The following is an 8,348-nucleotide window of genomic DNA, read 5'->3' as shown; positions in this document are numbered from 1 at the left end:
TTCGTCGTGTCGCACGGCGGTGAATGTATCATCAACGTAGCGTAACTAAAGCGGTATCGTTTGTGGGCAAGTCGAAAGGGCGCGTTCCTCGATGTTCTGCATCACAATTTCTGCTACAACAACAGAAACTGGAGACCCCATTGCTGTGCCGTGTAACTGTTTGCAGTGTTTATCGTTGTACTGAAAATAAGTTGACGTTAGGCAAAGGTTAAGTAATTCCATAATGTCGTCTGTCGGCAGCGACAGTGAATCGGTAGATTCTCGGATTGCAGCCTCAGTACATTGTAGTGCCAATTGAAGTGGAATACTTGTAGTAATGATAATAATAATAATAATAATAATAATAATAATAAACATTTATATAGCGCTAAGTCGACTACTTCTTCACAGCGCTTTACAATATCTACCGTTTGATTAAAAAAAAATGTTAATAAAAAAAAGAGATTACATAATGATTAAAAAGGAAATTAAGGTATAAATTGTTAACTAAAGGCAAGTTTAAAGAAATAAGTCGTCAAGTCCTTTTATGAAAACAGCCAAAGTGTTTGATGATCTGAGTGATGAAGGTAGCTCGTTCCACAGTTTGGGGCCAGCAGCCGAAAAAGCTCTGTCACCATATGTCCTCAGAGATGTCCTTGGAATGCTCAAGAGTCTTTGTGAAGCAGAGCGTAGTAAACGAGAACTGGTACGATAATGTAAAGTTTAGAAATATCCGCAGGAGCTGAACCATTCAGACCTTTGTAGACTAGCAGGAGTATTTTGAAAATAACTCTATATTGAATTGGTAACAAGTGAAGCTTGCATAGAACAGTGATTTCACATCAAATGACCCTAGTGTAGAACTTTCTCAAAACTTAAATGTGAAGAAAAACGGACGCCCACTGCTCCCTTAAATGTGTACGAGTACATGAAAGAAAGCAAACGCCTGCTGCTCTCTTACGGAATGTGTTACCTGATAATCACCTTCGCAACGGGAAAGATATGAGCGTCTGAAACGAAACCAGGGATAACAACTGTAACGTTTTTATGACGTACGAGAAACGATAAAGAGAGAGACACGAGTGGTCGTCAACTCCGGCTATTTTATTGCAGGCCCGAGACAATCTAAGTGATACAGTAAATCAATGAAATATTCTAATAACCACCCGACAGGAGTGAGGTAATCAGAAGTATCGATTACACTACTATTATAAACATGTCACTGGTTACGCAAGTTAGTGTCATAGCACAATATCAAAATCCGGTATCGTTACAACAACCAAAATGGCCATCATTATCTATGCAAGGTTAGTTGTTTTCTGTTGGTTTTCTGATCGAGCACGGTTCTGAATGCCAAGATTTGCTTGAATTTCCAGATTTGAGAACAGGTTGTCTTATTAGACTATGCCCTGATATAAACGACAATGGGAGCATCGAGGAATAGATAATGTCGAGGACAAATATATATACCAGCATGTTTTTGCGCCAAATGGAGGCTTTTTCTGTTTAGTTTCCTTCAAATTAGCAACTCGCAGGAACAAAAGTGTTAGGAATAGCTTACCGTTTGTTTGGTGGGATATTCACTTTTCAGTGTTCTCTGCTACGATATTATGTCAAAGCAAACATGTCTACAGTTTAAGCTGGGGAAATATTTGGTCATGTGATGCTTTTAGATCAATCAATAGTAGATGGGTTATATATACGAAACACTTATGGGAGGTTTATAAGGTCAAGCATGATGTCATTAATTAACAAAACCTAGGTCTGGGTTATTTGCCGAAGCCAAAGACTAAGTAAGATAACACAGACACCAGGTTTGATAATTCATGATATCGTGTGAAAACCAAATCAAAAATTGGTTTTCCAGTTTAACATTTTTTTTAACAATTTGCCAGAGAAGACACTTCTCTTTGAGTTTGTAAAAGTTTGGGAACTTTACACAGACGGGGAGCTTAGAAACTATGTGGATTTTGAACTCGACAAACTGAACGCAATATGATGTCAACTTCACACGCTATTGTATACTGATTGAATGCTATTGACCGATCAGATTTTTATAGCAAGTCTTATGTATAACAGTTCCATTTATCATGAGCTTAACCTGAACAGAGTCTGAGTTCTACCGCATGGGGAAATTGTAAACTGAAAGTTTCCTACGAAATGCGTTATTTGGATTTTGAGTTTCAAAAACCTAACGTGAGCTCAAATTGAAATGAAATATTCTGATTTCAAACTTTAACTTTACTTCGATGCCTCCGTTATCAAATTGATACGAGTTTGCTTCCTTTTTGGCTCTTCATTCACCTCCAGTCAGGAGGCAAATGCCAGCCATTTTGTTGCCGCCATTTTGCTGCTATCGGCGCTCGTTTAAGTTTTCCTGAATTCTCTAAAACACAGAAACAGTTTTGAGAAAAAAAAATGTATTACAGTTGCAAAATAGGAAAGTTTTCAATTTTTCAACCAAGTGTGACTTTTTTCGATTTTCACGCGGTCAACTCAGATATTTGCTTTAAATGACTCATTTAAAGGACGCCGAAGCACTTTGGATAACTCTAGGACCAAATCTGAGCTCACAATGATCGCAGAATATTTCCTGTTTTTTTTTTTTTCTTACTTTTTTTTTCTAATTACACAGTCAAAGATGTCCAAATAATTTACATGTAGGAACTCCCGAGAGGTTTAAGATCAGTTTTACAGTTAGACCAGGGAAGTTCTTTAATGTTAATATGCCGAAAAATCGATCCTAAGGATTTTGAAATAGGCCAAAAAATGTACAAGTCTGAAGTAATTAATTCATCTATTTTAATATTTTTTCATTCGATATAACATTAACTTTACAAAAGAAAATGCGGACATCCCTCCACTTGACAGTAATATGCAACCAGCTTTTCTTCCTGCTGAGGCAGGTGTCTTAACTGTGCAGCCCCATGAAGTCTTTAAGAAGTTGCTTGCCATGAAACCTTGAAAGGCTCACGGTCCAGACAACGTAAAGCGTCACATTGTTAAAGAATTCGCATATGAAATGACTGAACCTATTACCACTATTTTCAATATATCATTCCGGTGAGGCATTGTCCCGGTAGTCTGAAAAGAATCCAATTTAATACCCATCCCAAAAATACAAGTACTTATGGATGAGGGCGATTTCAGACCTATCTCGTTGACTTCCTGTTTGTCTAAAGTTCTTGAGGATTTCGTAGTCACATGGTTAATTGACGATGTGAAGGACAAATTCGATCCATATCAGTTTGGATGTCTGAAGGGAACTTCGACAACGTATTGTTTACTTGACATGATTCCCACATGGTTAACGTATCCCGATACACCTGGACGACATCTCCGCCTTTGCTTTCTTGACTTCTCTAAAGCTTTCGATCGTATTGGGTATAGTGTACTAATTGAAAAACTTCTGGACTTAGGCGTTCGAACATCTTGGATATACCGTGGATTATAAGCTTTCTGTCTAACCGCCGACAACGCGTTAAGTTAGCTGGCTCCGTTTCTGACTGCCTTCCAATATCTGCCGGCGTTCCCCAGGGAACAAATCTTGGTCCAATATTGTTTCTGGTAATGATCAACGACTTGAATATTTCAGATCCCGAATCCTGTGTTTGGAAGTATGTTGATGACGTAACGTTGTCCGAAGGACTTGTAAGGAACAGCAACTCAACCATCCAAACCAGTCTCAATACCGTCGCCTCTTGGAGCTCTAGTAACTGGATGAAACTCAGCGCAAAAAAGTGCAAAAAAATGCGGATATGTTTCTTAAAGGACCCCATAGAATTCCCTCATTTGAACATCGACGATCAACGATTAGAGCTTGTATCTTCACATAAAGTATTTGGTTTGGTGATTCAGAATAATTTAAAATGGAACAAAGATATTGAATATATAGTCACCAAGGCCTCTAAACGCCTTCCCATACTCCGAGTACTCCGTCGAGGGGGGGCGTTGAGATTAATGATCTAATTACTATCTATACTGTTTTGATAAGATCTCTACTAGAATATTGCTGTGTAGTATATATAGCACCGTGTGTAGTATGGCACCGTGTGTAGTATGGCACCGTGTGTAGTATGGCACCGTGTGTAGTATGTCACCGTGTGTAGTATGGCACCGTGTGTAGTATGGCACCGTGTGTAGTATGGCACCGTGTGTAGTATGGCACCGTGTGTAGTATGTCACCGTGTGTAGTATGGCACCGTGTGTAGTATGGCACCGTGTGTAGTATGGCACCGTGTGTAGTATGGCACCGTGTGTAGTATGGCACCGTGTGTAGTATGGCACCGTGTGTAGTATGGCACCGTGTGTAGTATGGCACCGTGTGTAGTATGTCACCGTGTGTAGTATGGCACCGTGTGTAGTATGGCACCGTGTGTAGTATGGCACCACGCCCTACCCTCCTACCTCTCACAGGAATTAGAACGTATACAGAAACGTGCTCTTAAAATTATAGTCCCAGGGTTTTCTTACTTAGAAGCTCTTCAGTTTTTAAACGTAAGAACATTAGACGGAAGACGTAGTGAACTTTGTCTTAAGACGCTCGAAAAGATCTCAAGAGGAGGTCCTCTTGTTAAACATCTCCCAATGACAAGTCGGCACATGCATCGCTATCAAACGAGACGCTCTGGCAAATATATATTGCCTAAATGCAGGACAGAAAGATTACGTCGTAGTTTTTTCCTAAGTACTAGCCTAGCTTTTAATAATTATTAGACTTTTAGACTATATATACGCCTATTCAACTTGTATAAGCATAAACTTATCTGTAATTTTATAAAACCCATTGTAACCCAGTCCCTCTTTCATCAACTTTTGTAATTTTTATTGTTGTACGATTGTAACCACATTGTAATTCAGATTAGCTGCGATGATGGTGGAATTAAACTTTCTTTCTTCTTCCTCTTCTTATGTCAAAATCAAGAAGCCACGGCATGTATTTCAGCCAGAGAATATCAAGTAACGCTACAATATTCTTTATATTAATAATACAATACATTGGCGATATTTGCACCACAGTACTATTTCAATTACCACTGTTTACCGCATTTCTAACTCGACAGCAAAAAAACTCCTAAGATGATAACAACTTAACAACAATCACACCTACAAGACCATATTTGCATCACACACTTATTCACCCTTCAGCAAAAGATAACAAACAATAATCTCTTGCCCTTCAGCCCGGTCCTAGTAAAAGTCACATGAACGTTGCATTAAGCCTCGAGTAAACAAGCTATTTTTTCCTATCATCATACACTTAGTAAATTGGGGAACTGAATTATCCACTTCCTCTTAAAGAAATCTTTCTAATTTTACTTTAAATCAGATTTAATTAGCTGCGTAGCATTAAACCACAGGAGGCCTTTATTTATACATACAATGATTGAAACTATAACTGATCATCTGGCAAACTTCGTTCAACGAACTGAGTGAACAGAAAATAATCTATAAGTTTCTAGTCTTGGTACTTTTCTTTATAAAGGGCAAACCTATTTACAACCAAGGCCACGCATGGGATATAGTAATTCTGAAGAGCGTTTATACGCAATGCACTTGGCGGCAAGAAGTCGTTATTTAAGACGGCAATCGGAAAGGCTAGTTAGAACTTAAACCTTTTTTTAATTTAGACACGGTAAATCTATCAGATAAAATAATATTATTGCAATCTATTATTACAATTTCATTCTACTTTAATCTATACAAACATGATCTAAAATTTAAAAGTAAAATAGAAACAATAAAGAAATCCTGCTTTACATAGATGCCGTGTTCAGACAAAGAAATCGCGACAACCATTTCGAAAAGATTGAAGTGATTTTGCTTGCCGCAATTCAGGGGACAAGCTTTTCCAGATAACCGCACCCTTATAGCTAAAGCTATTTTTCAGGAAATTGGTGCGGGGCAACGGAACAGCTAGTTTGTTTCCAGAGTTCCTTAGATTATAAGGAGGATCATATTTAGTGAAAAGAGAACCAAGATAGTCGGGCGCAAGACCATGTATAGATTTATAGACCATGGTGGCCACTTGTATTTGTCGCTGAGTATCTAACCGTCTCCAGTTAAGTTGCTCAAAAACAGGATCAGCGTTTGTGTCATAACTGGAGAAGGCCAGAGTAGAGGCAGCCCGGTTTTGCAACTTTTGGAGCTTATTCGAAAGACCTTTGATACAATGCCCCCAGACCTCGCTGCAGTAATTAAAGTACGTTTGAACTAAGGCATTGAAAACGGACTCCAGCTTGGTTTGGTTAACAAAAGGCCTACAACGTTTAATTGCTCCAATGCCCGATGCAATTTTCTTTGCTATTTTTTCAATGTGCATATTCCATGAAAGGTTTTCGTCTCCATGCACACCTAGAGATTTAACCGAGCTAACTTGTTTAATTATGTCACCACCTATGATTGATTAGTTTAGGGGAAGTATCGTAAGTACCTATTCTTTGCCGCGATCCAATTAACATGAATTCAGTTTTAGATGAATTTAGAGTCAATTTTTTTGCAGTAAGCCATGTATTAACATTGGATAGGCCATGATTCATAACATCATTGATCATTTCTATGTTGTTACTGGCAAAGTTCAGGTGAGCTTTGCTTTAATCCGTGCTTGCTGAAAACGATCCGCAGCACCGTGACTCAGTTCTGAATACAGAGAACTACGTCATTGGAGGTTTCAGTTTTACAGTTTTCCTGTGATTTACACGTAAGTTGTATTTAAGAAATACTCTGACATAATTACCTAGCCTGTGTACAGCCGCCCCATCCCCTCCCCGATTTTTTTGAGCGGATGGGGCGGCTGTACACAGGCTAATAATTACCCCTTTGGACCTAGCTTACATCATTCGTTATAATATAACAGAAGTATTCTTTTCAAATACAATACAATACAATACAAACTTTATTGACACTCCCTAAAGAGGGTTTTTCGGTGACATTGATCTAAAAATTACAAAATTACTGTTGTAAAAAGTATAATAGAAAAATTAAGGAAGCTAAAATGCTGATAAATGTTCGCCAAAGTTACAACTAAGAGCGATGAAAAAGGAAAGCAGCAAGTAATTTGGCTCTAAGTGTACGCTTAAAATCACGAGAAGAATTACAGAGTTTGAGGGTATTATCTAAACTGTTCCATAGACTTACCATACGATAAAAGGAAGTCCTTTGTCCAGATTTAGTACTATTTTGGGGTATATGCAGAAGTTGGGAACTTCTGGTCGCGCGACCACTTATTTCACCATGTGTTAGATACTTCGAGGAGAGATAAGCAGGAGCAGAGCCGGTCATACATTTAAAAGCAAGTACGGTGTCACGGAGATATAGCTGAGATTTAATAGGTAGCCAGTGCAGTTCTCTCAGGAGCGGAGTCACATGGTCAAATTTTCTGAGACCACAGATGATCCGGGCTGCAAAATTCTGGACCGCTTGTAGTTTGAAAAGGTTAGTGTCCGCTGCATTGGACCAGACGGAGGAACAATAGAATAACTTACTAAACACTAAAGTGTTCTTTATTATCAATAAGGTCCATGTGTCAAACACGTGCTTAACACGATTAATTTGAGCTAAACTTGAGAAGCAAGGAGAGACTGTTTTAACAATATGCTCGTGAAAGGTAAGGCTCGAGTCAAGAGTCACGCCTAGGTCTTTAACGACGTGCACCGGTATTAGTTCCTTTCCTAAAAGGGAGAGACGAATAACCGCGGTATTATTTAAATCTTGTCGACTTCCATAAATAATAAGCTTAGCTTTATCAGGATTCAAGAGAAGACGATTTGCGAAGCACCAGTTTCGAATCTGTAGAAGATCAGCGTTAAGATCAGCAACAGCCTGAGCCCAGTCTTGGACTGGGAAAGAAATGTAAAGTTTTGTGTCATCGACGTAACTTTAAGAAAGACAGGACCGGGGGACGAGGGGCAAATCATTTACATAGATATTAAACAAAATAGGTCCGAGGACGCTTCCTTGTGGCACGCCTGATACAACGGGTAGAGGATCAGACAACGCAGAATTTATGCGCACTACTTGTCGTCTGTCAGTGAGATAGCTGGTGAACCAGGCAAAACAGGATGGCGAGATTGCAATATCCAGCAGTTTGTTGAGCAAAATTCCATGATTTATCGTGTCGAAAGCCTTGCTCATATCAAGTAAGACAAAAGCGGTAATTTTTTTCTCATCAATCGCACTTAAGATAGCATCAGTTGTTCGTATTAAGGAGGTTTCCGTAGAGTACAGTTTCTTATTTCCACTTTACCGAGAGATAACCTTTCGTTTGACACAAGGAACGGCATAATTTGATTAAGCGCGGCCCTTTTGCATACTTTGGAAAGAATGGGCAGCAGAGAGATAGAACTATTATTGTTAGGTTCTTCGTGATT

General features: G+C 38.9%; 1 long non-coding RNA gene across 1 annotated transcript in view; it reads right to left on the bottom strand.

The window, feature by feature from the left end:
• LOC148733908 (uncharacterized) overlaps positions 1 to 1,608 on the bottom strand; it is a 9,270-nt gene extending 7,662 nt beyond the window's left edge. The window contains exon 1 of the long non-coding RNA XR_016000225.1: positions 1,541 to 1,608. This is a non-coding gene — a long non-coding RNA (uncharacterized LOC148733908). The remainder of the gene's footprint in view (positions 1 to 1,540) is intronic.
• Positions 1,609 to 8,348: the final 6,740 nt, after the last annotated feature.

Source organism: Stylophora pistillata, chromosome 4 (assembly GCF_964205215.1).
Source record: "Stylophora pistillata chromosome 4, jaStyPist1.2, whole genome shotgun sequence".
NCBI classification, from domain to species: Eukaryota; Metazoa; Cnidaria; class Anthozoa; order Scleractinia; family Pocilloporidae; genus Stylophora; species Stylophora pistillata.
The sequence above is the reverse complement of the archived record's forward strand: the minus strand, read 5'-3'. Positions and strand labels throughout refer to the sequence as shown.